This window comes from Ptychodera flava, chromosome 11, assembly GCF_041260155.1.
Source record: "Ptychodera flava strain L36383 chromosome 11, AS_Pfla_20210202, whole genome shotgun sequence".
In the NCBI taxonomy this organism is placed as follows: domain Eukaryota; kingdom Metazoa; phylum Hemichordata; class Enteropneusta; family Ptychoderidae; genus Ptychodera; species Ptychodera flava.
The window spans coordinates 33042140-33060394 of NC_091938.1; positions in this window are offsets into that span (position 1 = coordinate 33042140).

Here is an 18255-nt window from a genome sequence, read left to right on the forward strand (position 1 = left end):
CTGACAATGTTCAATGGTTGTTGTAAACCATACGTTCACTAATGCTAACGACCACTTCTTGTTCGGCGCGAAGGCCCTGACGTTCGCTTTTCCGAACACTCGAAATAATCATTAATGACTTGTATACAGTAGTTTTTATATCAATCTCCCATTCCTACATAGCGAAAATCAAGACACTGCGCAAGATTGATAAAATTATATAAAAGGATTAACGTTAATATATGCAAATGTATACAAATATTGGGAGTGTTTTGGCTGATTTGACAAAGCACGCAACATTCTACCAGACAGATCGGTAGCGTCAAATGACGACATGATATAGTACAACCAGATCTGCGAGATTCTTTCTGTGTATCAGGTGTCCATGGCTTATGATATAGTTGTACGATATATCATCAGTTTTACTAACGATATTCTGAATCCACTGAAGTCTTTTTAGATGCGACATTCTCAAAACCTCATCGTAATGGAAAGGAGAAAAGTAATAAATGTTCAAATTTCATTTATACAGCGATTATGACTCTCCTATCGCGTGCGTCATTTGCATCCTTTTACAGTATCTTCACTGTATATCTTTGGAGCAAGGGGGACCTTAAACGGTGAAATGGCCAACCACAACAGAGATCGATTTGACTCTGACATCAGCGATAGTGTAATCATCAGTTCGGGTAATGATATGGGCGATGATGTGACTGGCATTGTTTGTAAGTTGTGGGGACCAACTGACTCAAAGAAATGAATTAAGAATATCAGGATATTTCCAGCGTTGGTAAATTTTGATCGTTAACTGAAGATACAGGTCAACAGCGATTATAAAGGGAGAGTTAGCAGTGAAGTGGGAAGAAAGGCAAACGGCCTATAGTCCTCAAAGAAACAAGCCATGGTGAAACAATTTGATTTGTTCGGCGGTATAAATATGCAGTAAATAAAACTTTCTGTTGTGTGAGACGATGAGGTCTTTGTATACACCTCTATAATTTCCACGTTTTTAATAAGTCTAAAACACTGGAACTCATGACACGGACAGGGACGATTCAAAGATGATGGCTTTCACCCTGTCTGTTAGCAGTAATAGCAGTTGATCCATTAGACATGGAGCAGAGATTCCTAGACGAACAACGAATCGGCTTTAATTTGTGTACATTAAAACTTTTAAGGACAGCTTTTCGATGGAAGATGAGTTACTCACAGTTTTGTGAAGTTCGTCGTTCAAAATTGTAATGTTGTACTAGCTGAAGGATAAGAGTTGACCGAAGTTGATTGATGGGTTGCGAAATAATAACAAGGTTATAGTATATATTCAGGGCACTGAGATTAGTTCATGTAACATCTTTAACATTTGATACGGTGTTATTATACCTAAAAAAGTAGCAATGCCAATAACATTCCTTCAAATGTCCATCAAGGTTGTACAGTTGTACACTATTAAAGGCATGATTCGGGTACAGAAGTTGTGAAGGCTTCAGTATTGATGAGATTAATTGCAAAATAACGACACACCAAATGACTCAACATAATATTTTTCTCCATGGGTATTTGACAAAGAAGAAGAGTAAATTAAATGATAATGAGTGACTTAATAGCTTTCTTTTTGTTCACTGCAATTAATCCACTGTAAACTCTGCAATGTACTCGTAAATTATGTATTTTTAAATATAAAGCATTTTTCATTACACTCATCCGAACGTGAAACACAGTAGGTTTGGATGGGTACTTTTTACATTTAATACACCTTAACATGGTGCAAAAAATAAAGAATCGATATTTAATTCAACGACAATCTGAGTTCTTCGTAAACTGCATATTCTCACGTGCTAAGGGGGAAGAAGTAACATTTCCTTTAGCCTATCTCATAACATTGCCTTGTGTGTGTGTCCTAGCACAATGGAAGTAAAAAAAATGAGTTACATTGGAATGGTGACTACAAACTCAAAAAGGAGCCATTGTTCAGCTTACAACTGCAGCGGATCACATCGTGAATCACATGATATTAAAAATAAGCCTCAGTATACCGTCTATGTGCCTTCAAATATGAGGACACAAGAATGCGACAGTTTGCAAGAAGTATTGACATCCATCAGCCGTATTCTTGAATATATTCTGAAATAATGGTGAGAAAACTGAAAATGGCTCCATGACAGCCATTTGGTAGCATGTCCAAAAAAGCACAAAAAAACAAATTCATATTGGTATTTATCAGTGACTCTGTATAGGCTTGTTTATCATTTTATCAACGGTAGATTTTGCCATTAAAAACCGTTGTTATGGCAGCCATAGCATTTTGGGGGCAGGGGACGCTCATACTGTATACAATCGGAATGTATCGGTCTTCACGCAGAGGTACAGATAAAATAATTGTACCTAGATTTAGTTAAATTGGCGTTCAAAACTGAAGGGGCTGGTAGATGGTTTGCTATTGTGCTGTTGTTTAAAATAAAAATTCATTTATCGTAAGAACTGGTACGAGATCATGTACAAATTCTAAAAAAACATAGGGGTACCAATATCTGAGCCACAAAGTGAGCGCTTTGACATAATGCAGTATCGCTTCATAAAGCTTCAGCTTATTGCTAAACGCTGATTAATTTGATATATATATATATATATATATATATATATATATATATATATATATATATATATATATATATATATATATATATATATATATAGATGTCACCATTTTTGTATAATATATATATATATATATATATATATATATATATATATATATATATATATATATATATATATATATTGATGTCACCATTTTTGTATAATTTTTTTCTCCCAATACTGTAATCATTTATATATATGGACATGCTCATTGTCCGAAATAAAGAATTAACAAATATTATTTCATACCAATATATAGATGGGGCAAATACAGCGATCTGATTGGTCAAGACGCGAAAAGAACCATGGTATATTGGCGATATACCACGGCAAGCATGCGCGCGAGCTCTCAGTATGAGTGAAAATCCGTTTTTGACGTTCCTCGCCAGAATTTCAATATACTGTTATGATATAATAGCAATAAATAACACCCAGCGACGGTATACCACTCGATTTTGACCAGTTCACTTCATATATGCACTCACTATCGCTCGTGCATATATGTCGTGAACTGGTCAAAACCTTGTGGTATACCGTCGCTGGGTGTGCTTTATTGCTAAAATATATCGCTGGGTGTGCTTTATTGCATATAATATATATATATATATATATATTATATATATATATTATATATATATATATATATATATGTATATATATATGTATATATATATGGTTGCCATTTAATGAAGCAGGAGAGATGAAAAAGTTTGCGAATGCAGTGGATTGGTGTTGACATCTTCTGAAAACGGCGCAACACCAGAAAACATCGAGCAAAATACAAAAAAGCTTTAAAGGCGATAACACTCAGGAGCAAAAGTCGGGTGCAGCACATTGCGCAACTAATTTTGCATCGACATTTCTGAACGGGAATTAAGTCTGCCTGTAACCTTTACAACCCGCTTATCTCTGTAAAGGTACTATTCGTCCCGAGAAACAATAGGATTGGGCTAAACCATAGTGGTGAAAAGGTAATAGAACGACAATTCTCTAGGCCATCCCTCGAACCAGAGAACGTCAAACTAGCTTTTGAGAATCAAAAGATGCGAAGAAAGAGACATGGTGCGCTTTATTCAAAACCTTTAACACTAAAATGATAATACATAGCAAAGCTGGTGTCACGACGAAATGTCAGTTTGTTGATGAGTTATGGGATCAATTGGTTTTCATTGTTATCCTTTCCATCAGTAATTATAATTGCTTAATAACGACACTCTAAATGAATTAAGAAGTCAATTTTTTCGATGAATATTTGACAAAGAAGAAGAAGAATGAAATAAATGAAAATGAGTACCGCAATTGCCTCCTTTTGTTCCATGCAATTAATCCACCAGAAACTGCAAAGTACTTACAAATTACGTATTGCATGAATTAAGTAAAATTGACCGTGTTTCCATAACACTCATCCACGTGAGAAACACAGTAGCTCGGATGGGGACTTTTCATTTTTAACACACCTCAATCACCCAAAGTAAAGATCTGAAGTCGATGTTTACTTTAATGATAATCCAAGCCAATCATGAAATAAGTATTCCCACTTGTTTTGGGAGGAATAAGTAGCATTGTCTTCTAGATCATCTCCTTACATTGTCCTGTGTGTATGTCCTAGTACACTGGAACAAAAAGAATGAGTATCATTGGAGCGGTTGCAGAAAATTCAAAAGGAGTAATTGTTCAGATTACAACAGCAACGTATGTGAAGACCTCAAAGTGGTCCCCGACTTCAAAGTGGTCCCCATCCTAAATGTCGGTAAGATAGGGGGTTAAACTCAAGTCTGACGACACCTACCGCATAATGGACGCTTTTGTTGTCACACGGACGTTTCCGATGTAATATCAGCTGCTATTTTTAGTATTTAATACCTAGAGTTGGGGAAAATGTACAAAATAAGGGCTGAGCAAAGAATTAACAATGGGGAGGGCTAGTGTCTACATCAATCATGACTTATCTATAAAATGACTCACTTGAAGTCATATCGATATTTGGAAGTCATTCTAATCGCTGCTCGTAAATACATAAACGGATATGAAATACAATTTGCAGCATTGCTGTGGCGTATCAATCGCACTTGTGGGTCAAAAATTCATCGCCACAAGCCAGCCCATAGACATTTTTGGTAGTTTACTTCGACCGGTACTATAACACTGGTCAGTTCACGACCCATTGTCTACTTCTGCTAGCTACCTCAATAATATAAACATGTATTTTCAACCGTTTTCCCCGTGAGCCGACGTCCACGAATTCTGCAAACGTTTGCCCTCTCGCGTAATTGAATACTTTGGGTCTGTCAAAAGTTCAGAACCGAGCAGAAACAGTCGACGGCTCTTAAAAAAGCTGAAATTATAGATGTTGCCACATTCAACATAATTAACGGAAGTAGGAGATGAGTCATAGATAGTCAGAGATAAAGTAGGTACATGTTAATTTATTTCAAAGACTAAGCTATTTCATTATTTTGCGAGGTAAATAAAAAAACCAATTGGTGTCGCAGTAAACTACAGAAAAGGTCTATGGACAGATTAACAGCGGTTCTGAAGCGATATCCCTTGACACGAATGCAATCTATAGGCCTCAGCATTATGCTACGAATGCACAGATGTAAAATTACACCAGAATAGGGCTCGAGGCCAATATTTTAGGGGGATATTTTTCTTAATTTTTTTTTTACAAAGATATCCAATACTACCATAGAAAGTGACGAGATTGAAGTAATACATTACCTAAAGAAGTTGAATACAGCAGGCGGAGCGTAAAATTATCTGAATTTTCATGGGACACCTTTGAAGTCAAGAGGACTCTTTTGAAGTCAAACTGATTTCTTTATTCTTTACTAAAAGTTTGAAAAAACAGGAGTGTACTCTTGTCTTATTTATACCTGATACTTAACAGGTCGCATATTCAATTGTAAAATCAAAACATTCTTTCTTTAACATAAACGATTGAATACAGGACAGAGAGCGTAAAATCATCACAAGTCTTTGGGGACCACCTTGAGGTCAAAAAGACACTTTTGAAGTCAAACTGATTTTTCTTTATTCAATACCAAAAGTTGGACAAAATCAAAGAAGTGTACTATAGTTTTATTAATACCTGATACTTCACAGGTCGCATGTTACATTTTTCAAGTCAACACATTCTTTCTTTAACATAAACGATGTTGAATACAGCAGAGAGACCGTAAAATCATCCCAAGTTGCTTCAATTACGCAAAAGAAGTTGAATAAAGCAGACAGAGTGTACAATCATTCGATTTTCCCGGGGACCACTTTGAAGTCAAAAGACACTTTTGGAGTCAAACTGATTTTCTTTATTCAATACTAAAAGTTGACAAAATCCAAGGAAGTGTACTATAGTCCTATTAATAACTGATACTTCATAGGTCACATGTTACAATTTTCAAGTTAGAACATTGCTTCAATTACGCAAAAGAAGTTGAATAAAGCAGACAGAGTGTACAATCATTCGATTTTCCCGGGGACCACTTTGAAGTCAAAAAGACACTTTTGGAGTCAAACTGATTTTCTTTAAGCAATACTAAAAGTTGACAAAAATCCAAGGAAGTGTACTATAGTCCTATTAATAACTATTAACTGATACTTCATAGGTCACATGTTACAATTTTCAAGTTAGAACATTGCTTCAATTACGCAAAAGAAGTTGAATAAAGCAGACAGAGTGTACAATCATTCGATATTCCGGGGACCACTTTGAAGTCAAAAGGACACTTTTGGAGTCAAACTGATTTTCTTTATTCAATACTAAAAGTTGACAAAAATCCAAGGAAGTGTACTATAGTCCTACTAATAACTGATACTTCATAGGTCACATGTTACAATTTTCAAGTTAGAACATTGCTTCAATTACGCAAAAGAAGTTGAATAAAGCAGACAGAGTGTACAATCATTCGATTTTCCGGGGACCACTTTGAAGTCAAAAGGACACTTTTGGAGTCAAACTGATTTTCTTTATTCAATACTAAAAGTTGACAAAAATCCAAGGAAGTGTACTATAGTCCTACTAATAACTGATACTTCATAGGTCACATGTTACAATTTTCAAGTTAGAACATTGCTTCAATTACGCAAAAGAAGTTGAATAAAGCAGACAGAGTGTACAATCAATTCGATTTTCCGGGACCACTTTGAAGTCAAAAGGACACTTTTGGAGTCAAACTGATTTTCTTTATTCAATACTAAAAGTTTGACAAAAATCCAAGGAAGTGTACTATAGTCCTACTAATAACTGATACTTCATAGGTCGCATGTTCCATTTTTCAAGTTAGAACATTGCTTCAATTACGCAAAAGAAGTTGAATAAAGCAGACAGAGTGTACAATCATTCCATTTCCCGGGGACCACTTTGAAGTCAAAAGGACACTTTTTTGGAGCCAAACTGATTTTCCTTATGCAGTATTAAAAGTTGGACAAAAAAAAGAAGTGTACTATAGTTTTATTAATACCTGATACTTCACAGGTCGCATGTTACATTTTTCAAGTCAACATATTCTTTCTTTAACATAAACGATGTTGAATACAGCAGAGAGACCGTAAATCATCCCAATTTTCGGGGACCACTTTGAAGTCAAAAGGACACTTTTGGAGTCAAATTAATTTTCTTTATTCAATACTAAAAGTTGACAAAAATCCAAGGAAGTGTACTATAGTCCTAATAATAACTGATACTTCATAGGTCACATGTTACAATTTTCAAGTTAGAACATTGCTTCAATTACAACAGCACGAAAACGATTTCCCTTTAGCCGAAAACCTGAAATTTCATGAATTTTCATTTTAAAAAAGTAGTCACAATGTCTTTTAGTAGAGACAATCGCATGTAACTACGCTGCGGTACAATGCAAGGCGTATCTATCGCGCTCAGGTCAAGGGTTATCGCTTAAGTTGGTGTTGCGATGACCCTTGACCCGAGTGAGATCGATCGATAGGCCATGGCCAAAAGTACAATCGCGTATCACAGCTTGTTGTTGGTATACCAGCCACTGAAAGAAAAAAAGTTTTTTTTCACGTAGTTTAGCTATTTCAAAGTACAATACGATTAATTTCGAATGATAATAATCACAATCATACCAATCCATTATCCAATAACACTAGGTCAAAATTTGTAAGACAATACATATTGAAAATCTCATTCATCGGAAGATCAAAGTCGATGGCCTTTCCAATGTGCCCTGACTTCAGTTGAAACACACCTTATCAAAAGACCAAGGGTCATTTCAAATGTGCCCGACCATGAGTTGAAAATCTCACTTTTTCACAAGACCAAGTCAGGGTCATTTTTAATGTGGCCTGACTTCATGTTGAAAGTCTTACCTTTTCACAATTTAGACTTAGGGTCATTTCAAACCTTGACTTCATGTCGAAAATCAGGCTTTATCTAAACAACAAGACAAGGCCATTTCAAATGTGCCCTAACTTCAAATTCAAAATTGCCTCTTTTCTCAAGACATGGTCAGGGTCATTTCAAACATGCCCTAACTCAGCGTTGAAAATCGCACATTTTCAGAAGACCAAATCAGAGTTATTTCCAATGTGCCCCGACTTTAAGTTGAAAATTGCACCTTTTCTCAAGACAAAGTCTGGGTCATTTAAAATATTCACTGACTCCATGTCAAAAATCACACTTTTTCACAAGACCAAGTCGGGTCATTTCAAACGTGCCCTGACTTCATGTTTGAAAATAACGCTGTATTGTATAAAGACTAAGTCGGGGGCATTTCAATTATGCTTTAGGTTGAACGTCACTCCTTTTCTGACAACCAAGTCAGGGTCAATTTCAAATGTGCCCTGACTACAAGTTGAAAATCACACCATTTTTCAAGACAAACACAGTGGCATTTGAAATGTACCCTGTCTTCGAGATGAAACGCACACTTTTTCTTAGACCAAGTCAGGATCATTTCAAATGTGCCCTGACCTTGACTTATAAATCGCACCTAAACTTCAAGTATGCCTTGAGTTCATGTTCGGTATCACATTATTTCTGAAGACCCAAATCGGGGGCATTTCAATGTGCCCCGATTGTAGGTTGAAAACCACACTATTTATATAGATCCAGTCAAGGTCATTTAAAATGTGCGTGACTTCAAGTTGAAAATCTGACTGTTTTTAATCAAGAAATCGGGGCATTTTAAGGCTACCATTATTTTCAAGTGACTCAAGATTGTTTTTAATCCTAACTTGTACTCTGACTTTATGATGTAAATCAGGGATGTACTAGATATAAAGTTTACATTGTATAGTTTTTTTCTGAAATATTGTGGAATGATTTTCTATATGCACTTTTGATCTTTAAACTGATGACAATTATAAGAAAGTAAGACATTTTTTGAGTTTTGAATAAATATTTTAGTAATATTTAATAGTCAGTGTACTTTTTGTATGTTTGTCTTAAAGTATTTCCTGTAAGAAAGAAATTGAAGTAAATCATGAAATTCTTTAAATTTGCAAAATTGAAGGCAACAAATGTTTTTTACACAATTTCTTAATTTTTGTGGCTATCCAATTATCCCAAAATAGTTCCAATCGTGCTAGTTGTAACAGCGTTGGAAACTACGCCCGTCCTCCCGTCCGAGACGGGTAACTTTTCAGTCGGACGGGAGGAAAATTGTACTTCCACGTCCGTGTGTCGGGCTCTCGATAGTAGCCATACGGCATACCCAGTAATCTCTCATCGATCAGCTGCTTCTAGATGTTGTTTTAAACGAAATGTAGCATACCAATATGTCCGACTTCCGACGCGCTTATGCTACTGAAACTGTGCAACTGTGTGACGCCGGAATGCAATGCAAGCGAGCCATGTAAACACGGGTAAACAGGAAGTCGCTCATACCAGTAAATCTCACAATAAGCGAGATTTGCGCGATATTAGCCAGTGCTATAAATATAAAGATATAAAGGAAAGATTAAAAGATATAAAGGATATAAAGGAAAACGAGGACAACTCCACACATCGGCTCTACCAAGATTGGCTCTACCAAGATTGTTTAGTATTACGATATGGTGAATAAAATGATCATTGCATTTATTTTGTGTGGAATACATGGCGAGACACCGGTGAATCGATAGTGCCTTGACCCTAGTCATGTGATTTGGGTCCCCGGTAAACCGGTTTGTTGATTGAGTGATTCGTCTTAACGGTCTTTTCGGAACCAAAAATGGGGTTCCTTCATCAGTCGCTCTCTTGTTTTGTATCCCATCCGTTTGGTTGTGTGATGAAGTCATGTTCGTCCTCCAGGAGGAGAAGCCAGATTGGTTATTGAGAGAGTTAGCCACTATTGACTGACTCTATAGTGAGCGATCCGGTGTGTGGTGTCATATTATATTTAACATGACCCAGCATCGACCGGAGTTTCTGGACGCTTATAAGGATTTTTGTTTTAGGGCATATTTTGAGCGTTGCTAGTGCTCGTTATGTATAGTACAGTAAATGTTGTACTAATCTGTCAACGATTAGTTTGTTTTAGGCATTTAAATCGATTATCCGAACTTTTAGTTTTGTGTCAATTTTTCGTGGACTTTGTAATAGATTTCGGGTCGATATTGGTGCCTGCTTTCCGGTGTTTGAAAAGCATGTTGTGAAGGGCTGCTTCGAGAAATAAATCTGTTTTCTCTGTGTTTAGCCATTCCCAGGTTTCATGGTTTCGTTAACTATATTTGCTGTAAACGCCCTTTGAAATCGGTTTGGTCTGAGGAGAGTATTGGTTTATTTAATTCATGCCGCCAACTTTGATTACTTATATGGCAGCCCTCTCAGTTTTTGATTTTCTTTGCCAGATGATGTTTTCTGTATTGCTCAGCAATCTTTTCAGTTTGGTTGATTGTAGTACAAATTCGATGACAGATTGCATCTTTGTTTTATACGATAAAGTGGCATAAAATGGAGACAAATTAAAAAAAATGTTTCCTCGTTGTTAAAACCGCTATCGTGAAACCTTTTAACTGTTTGAGCGATACGGGCAAAGTGTGTTTGAATTAAGTAATTAATTAATCAGAGTGTTACCAGCATTGTTATTGTAGAAATTTTGTATTCAAGTCCGGATTAGAATTCATTTAAAGCAGTGGAATTCAGAATAGTTTGTTTGTAAGATCATAGTTAATACTCATGTTGAAAATAAAGTTGTTTCCAGTTTGAAGTATATAATGGGTTTGTGTTTTTGAATGAATGGATTTGTCACAAATTCAGGACAGGCAACTTTCTGGCAGGACAGGCAAGTTTTGAAAGTTAACAGTCCAGATGTCTGGCAATATTTTGGCCAGTTTCCAACACTGGTTGTAAACATAGACACAAAACAGCACAGAACAGACAGTAAATAGACGGTACATAAACAAAGTCAAACTCATGAAAGAAAGATATATGGACCTCTGGCCAAAAGACCAAGAAGTGATGTCAGGTGTTTCGAAAATAGTAAGCGCATCATGCCCCACATGTGGCACCCGCCATATATCAATCTGTAAGTCAGATAGGTAGTGGTCACTAACTAAGGCCCCATGTCACCGATGCCATCAGTGATCATTTGTCGAAGAGAGATATCGTATTTATCTACCAGCTTGCGATACCTGCCAAAAAAGCGTTTGAATGTAGAGACAAGTCTTGCTCTGGTGTAACCTTGATTTAACAGTTTGTAAGAGAGATGGCCATGTATCTCTGCAAAATCACCATATGAACTGCATGCTCTTGCATATCGAATAAGCCTGGGAAATGTATACCCCATAAGCAGGTGAGAGTGGAATATTACTGATGAGGTGTGGAAAATTGATACAGATGCTTCAAATCCAATACCTTTTACTATTTTGGAGAGAAAACTTACCCTTTCTGGTCATGTTTCCGCACGATCACGACTTCAGGGTGCGCTTACAAGAAAAATGTCGCAACTTCCGTTTTGATGCATCATGGGATAGGAAAAAGCACCAAACTTGAACACCAAGTGTTTAGAAATAGAACGCCTCTTGCACGACGATGTTAAAATTAAAACGTTCATGGTGGTTTTCTGATTTTATTTTCAAATTTTCAAAATTTCAACCCGACGGTAATAAACGTGTAAATTATTTTGTATACTTTCTTTTTTAGAAAAAACATGCTTATAGCAATTGTAGACCGGAAATATTTTTCACTAGTGGGAAATTCGTCACACCAAAATCCTTGTACGTTTGCCGGACAGCGAGGCAGTAGTAAATTGAATATAGCCATTGTAAAGTAAAAAACACAAAAGACTGTTAATTGTTTCACAGTATTGTAAAATTTCTGTGATGCTGAGTTTTTGAACACTTAGAGGAGATGGTTGTTAACACATCGTGTTCAGGTTTAGAACATCATTGTTAATAATATGAACACTAGTGTTAACAATATGAACACTAGCCGTTCAAATTTTGAACACCGACATGTACATTTTGAACGCCTAAAGACGCGTCTAGCGTCCGCTATTTTTACAGTGCAGTTATGTGGACTGGCTAATAGGCAGTTCAGTTTTGTAAGGGATGTATTTGTGTTGAGCTATTTTAATCTCAAAGAATGATGAAATTACCAAATACCTTATAAACAATCTACAAGTTCATTCAGTGCTGTTATAACCAGTTTCAACCTAGCCTCTGTATCATTACCAACCATTATTATTGTTGACAAATGAAGTCAATTTTCAATAATAATATTGCTCATTTTACACATAACAACTCCATTGTGAGGTTTAACCCTTTCACCCCCAGTTCCCTGTGTAAAGGTCCAACTTTACCATAGAAAACAATGGATTTGGGACAAACCATGGTGGTGAAAGGGTTAAGACTTGGTATTTCATCATGCTATAAGAAGTTTAACAAGGAACTCCAGCTTCAACAAGAAACAAAAATGCTGAAAAATATTCTCTGACTGTCATGGTGTAAAACATTTTTGGTGGCCCACCCCTTACCTTCCCTGGAATTTTCATGGCCCACCCCAAGAACACTTTTTTTTTCGTGCCCCCCCCCCTATTTTCTCTTCCGCCCCCTGCCGTTAATTGTGCTCGGTCCTTAACTGGCAGCTGATGTCTCCGCTACAAGACTTCGCTACAGGTTTGATTCCGATCGAGATTGTACCGAATTTGTATGTGATGATTCAGGAGGAAATTTATCGTTGTTCGTCGAATAATTTGATGTATTTTTGCCTTCTATGTCTCTTTCCGAAGATCATGTGGTACTTATTCAGTTTTATTCGCCAGAGCAGTCCGTCCGACTAGACTGGAGCGCTAGCCGCGATGGAACCCCCTTTCTGTTCTTCAGAATTGCCACAAAAGGTTTACCGATTCGACGTTTCGTTGGACATTCCTTCCCTGTTTCCCTGTCTGAATTTATCGCATTTACTCTTCATAAATATGTCACTAGATCACGGCATCGATTGCGACAGATCGGTCTAGTCTGTGCCCGAAAGCGTCACGTCGAAGTGCCGGAAAAAATTACAGTTGATGACGTAAACAGGGGTCAATCGGATTTCCTGGTTCACACAGGTGGCAATTCGGGACAGTTGATGTGACAAAAGCCTTTGTACTGATAAACAGAAAAAGGTGTTAGCATGTGTGTTAAAATGAGATCATTTTTAAAAGAAAACTTAAGCATAAAAGATATGAATACAGGGACGAAAGTGCCTACATCAATACATCAATATTATGCATATACTTATTACAAGTTTATAAATTGTGAGCTTGATATTAAAACCATGCTAGTTCCCAACATGAAGTACTTAAGGGGTTTTCACATGTCTCAATTTTAGAGACACTCAGTCCTATGACATCAATCTGGTTTGAATGCCTAGCTTCGACAGAGAATTCGTTAGGACTATAATAGGTGTTGGTGATGATCAACGCTTTTATCTTTACTAAGGGTATTTGAGGGTATAGTAAAACGAATGTACATTTTATGCTCACGTCATATGAATCTTTGCGCGGGTGAGAGTTTTATGTCAAAAGGCCATTGAAATGATGATGCCAATACTCGGATGATCGATATTTAATAAGTAAATTACAAACGTATCCGGATATCCTTGCCGTCACATATTGCCTATTCAATTAATTTTCTCTCTAAATGTAATGAATCACGCAAATGTTGAAGCGGATTTCAAAGGTGATAAAAACACGTTATGAACAATTGTTTTCCGATATATTTTTCTCTACGGCGATCGTTTTAACGGATTTTCCACTGTATGGTGTACATCTTTATTGAGGACTAGAATCCTGAATTTCCATATGATTTTACTAAGGAAAGATTGTTTTACCAAGGAGAGATCGTTTATTTTCAAGCGTTGATTCCAAGTGCGACAATTTTTCTCTTTCTGGCCTTTGTGTCGTGAGTCGGGTTCGTACAGGGCTTTACACAGTGAGTATATCTTAACAGGAAAGTGGTAGCCGGCCTGAGTAATACTACACTGCTTAGAGGCCCTGTAAGGGTTTCTGACTTAATGGTACCTGCCGGCGAAGTTCTGCTGGGGTTAACGGCCCAACCCAGGCCAATAAAACACTGGGAGTCGTGTATTACAGCTCTCTGCCATTCGGCTTATATTCTTTAATGGTTAAATACAGCATTCAACAGGAACTACAGCAACAGCTTACTGGAACTAAAGCAACAGCTTTACTGCTAAACTCTCTGCTCTCTAAACTCTCTGCTTTACTTTACTCAGGATCGTACGTAGCTCCACTCAGCAGGGAATGAATGTCTGGAATGCCAAGTATGCCCACTGGAACTATTGGCAGCTACGGAGTTCTGGAACGAACTGTCTGTTAAGACAGTCGGGCAAGGCTACAGCAGCAACACCAGAGTTTACGGTGATACTCTGGGAACAGGAACGAGCAGCACACAGCCATTAACCAAGTCCTTAACTGGACTTACCCCTCTGCTCTGCTTAACAGGAACCGGGTCTCAGTGGGGTTGGCTGTCGGCACACTGGCCGCTGGATCAATGTTGAAGCCCCTCGAGGCTAAGTCAGCAGCTGCTCAGGATATCTGCAAGCCTTGCCGCCGAGACGTCTGAGATGTCTCGTACTCATACAGCAACTCCGTTCTATCAGCAACTCCGTCTATCTGCTTACAAAACTCTAAGTCCAGAGCTTAGAGATCTCTGCTACTACTGCTGGGCATAACAGCATCCTTCCCCTTTGCGTGGAGTAGCGCCCGATGCTAACTCAACAAAATCACACAAAACACTGGCTTAAGTATGACTTCTCTGCCAATCAGAAGCTACTTTTGCACACGATCATAGCCTTAAGCCAATGACATACAATATTTTGCTCATTATGATTGCCTAATCTGTATATTAATATCCCTACTTAATATCATCTTAATACTAATACTGCCACGTTGGCAAAAACAACTGTCAGAAGAAGTGATAAATGACTACACACTCTAAGACAAAGAGACGCATTGGAATGCAGTCCAGTCATGTCATCGGATATGTCTACTGACCTCTTAAGTGCATGTACCAAGGACAGTACGCTACTCGCTACTATAATTAAACGTAAACACAACAATTAAAAGACACTTAACTAATTAAGAAACCATTACAAAGACGTTTACACATCCAGAAACGTCACATTACCCCCTCCTTGGAGTTCCATAACTCCCGTTGGAACTTTCACTCGTTGGCAATACATCAATGAAACATATGTCCTCTAAAATTTAAAAGTCATTCTACTCAGTATCAAATACTTTCACTCCAGAAAGTACCAAAGTTAAACGTAATACAAAAACAAACTCAAACACTTAAAAGTTTTAAATGTCAACTAAATACGGTCCCATAAAAGTTCAAAATAAAACAAAAGAAAACAATTGTCCGAAAACATAAAGTTCAATGTGGAAGTACACAATCGTGACTCTTCCAGGCTCACACACAAAAGCCCATCACGATAAATATCGATGAATCCCTCTCAGCTGGGAAAGTTCACGCGAGGTCAAAATGTTCAACGTACAACTGTTTACGGCAAAAAGTTTCTAAATGAAGTCAAACGGCGATTACCTACTTCTATCCCAGGGTTGAAAATCTAATACTTTACTTGGTAGAAGGAGCCGGTGAATCCCTCGAGTTATGGTTTGGTCGACGCAGATGAAAAGTGCGTTGTACAATTACTTCTTGTACTTCAGTCACTCTTTCTACCAGGTCCGGAGTCAGCTGCAGTAGACTCTCTTTCGGGGAAGTGAATCTACTACCGGCAACTGAGGCCGCGTCAGGCATTTCTGTATCGCCATTACATGTCCTCGGATCGGGGCCACTCGTCTCCATGGAGATCAGCTTATACTCTGGTCTCCGCTCTGCACTGCCAAACACTGCTTTGTCCTCAGATGACCTCTCTCCGCAACAAGTTGTCGAGCACACTGTATCAGACTCACCCCCACACCCAGGTCTCTCAACTTCAGCCTGGGATTTCCCTGGGGTGACTTTTACACCGCTGGTCTGTCCACTGGAGTGTATCTTCATCTCAGCCTCCATAGCTTTGCTGTCCCTCTTCACAGCTCTGCTATCTACGTCAGACTGCTTGCTACCGTTCAACACTCCACTCCGCCCAGCATTACCCACTGTGTGCCTCGGCTGCCTGTTGCCATGGGGACGCCTATGATGCACATCCAGGCCTCTCCTACTCGCCCATTGAGTTCCCTGGTCACACTCAGTGCATCTCTTATGGCGTCCACCCTCTCTCGAGTCTCGTTTACAGATCGACTCATGCTTTCTCAGTTTTCTCCAGTCAAGAAAACACGCCACATTGCCTACATGAGAACCGAGGTTTGGGCATGTTGTCAGCTCAGCAACATCAACTTGAATAAAAACTGTCGTCCACACGCTCGTTCAACCATGACTTCAGTTGGCAGGAAGTCAAGTATCAGATGAAAAATCCCTGCCATTGCCATGGTGACATCTACCGGAATCAGGATTCTGGCCAGCTGGTTCTTTTTGTCACACATGACAACATTGTCATTGGTCTACTTTAAGTGCACTATCTATCATCAAACAATTAAAGTCTACTCACAGAAGTTCAAAGTCTGTCATCAGTTCATCATCAATCTGGTTAGTTGGTTTGTTTGTGTCCTATTTCACTGTAGTAACTTCTGGGGTGAAATAAGGTCACCACTGAGTGTGTCAGTCCGGTCTAGTCGGAGGCATAGTACCAGTCGCCGTAGCGATCAGGCGCCTTCCTGTTTCTCCTTGTTGCATACTGATGGATTTCTTTCTCAGTATGATCAGGGTCAAAGTCGATGTTTACATCTGTGTCCTCTGCCTGGTAAAGGTCATCTAAGGACACACTACCAGGGAATGTTTCAGTGTCACCAAGATGGTTGTCTTTTGGCATGGTATTGTCTATCAGCTCAGGTGAGGCAGATTTCTCGCCATCTGGATGTCTCTGGTCCTGCTGACGCCAATCAACTGCTTGCGTCCCCTCATAGGGTTTTAGTCGGTCGTAATGCACTACCTTTTGTTTTGAGTGCTGACTCCGCTGAATACGGAAAGTGACGTCAGAAAGTTTGTCGATAATCAGGAACGGTCCTTCCCATCGATTTGCTGTTAATTTCTTGGATTTTCCTCTCTTGCAGGTTTCAGCACGCAGCCATACAAATTGACCAGTTGTCAATTCACTTCCATGCTGCCCTGGTTCATAATGTCGTTTCTGGGCAATTGCACTTTTCTGTAATGCAATTCTAGCTCTGCGATGTGCTGATTGTAATTTCTCTCTCAGCTGCAAGGCATAATCAGTACGCTCGGTCGAATTGGTCGGTAGAGGTTCGACCATCAAGTCCACAGGTAAATCTACCTGTCTGCCCAGCATCATCATATTCGGTGTCTCGCCAGTACTCTCCTGGGGTGAACTTCTGTATGCCATCATAGCATAAGGTATCACCTCATCCCAGTTCGATTGATCAGGATCCACTAGTACTGACACAGTCTGGGCTAGGGTTTTCATGTATCGTTCAATGAAGCCGTCAGATTTTGGATTGTATGGCGTCGTTTCTCGTCTTGTCAACGCCCAAAAGTCGACATACCTCAGCTATTACTGCAGACTCAAAATTTCTGCCTTGATCAGAGTGGAGTTGTCTGGGCACTCCAAAACGGCTTACAAACTCATCGGTGAGTTTTGCTGCAACAGTTGTGGCTTCCTGGTTTGGGATAGCATAGGCTTCTACCCACTTTGTAAAATAGTCACCTATGACTAGTGCCCATTTGTTTCCACGTTCAGTCTCTGGAAATGGACCTATGATGTCAAAGGCCACTCTCTCCATCGGCACGCCAACAATATACTGTTGTAACGGTGCACGCCGGGTCTTAGTTGGTGCTTTTCGTGCAGCACAAACATCACACTGTCGTATCATGGATTTGATATCGGCCGTCAGACCATACCAATAATACCGCTGCTTTATTTTCTCCTTGGTTTTGAACACGCCAAAGTGGGCGGCGGTCTTTGAGGAGTGTAACTCTGCAAACACTGCTTGCCGGAGTGTTGATGGCAAAAGTAGCTGCCATTCACAGGTGTTTCCATCGACAGACTCATATCTGCGATACAGCACTCCATTTTCTCAGTTCAAGCTGCTTCCATTGGCCCCAATATGCTTTGGTTGCCAATGATTGTGGTGATATTTTCTTCCAATCTGGTGGGTCTGCACTCAGCTCTATGTGTTTAAT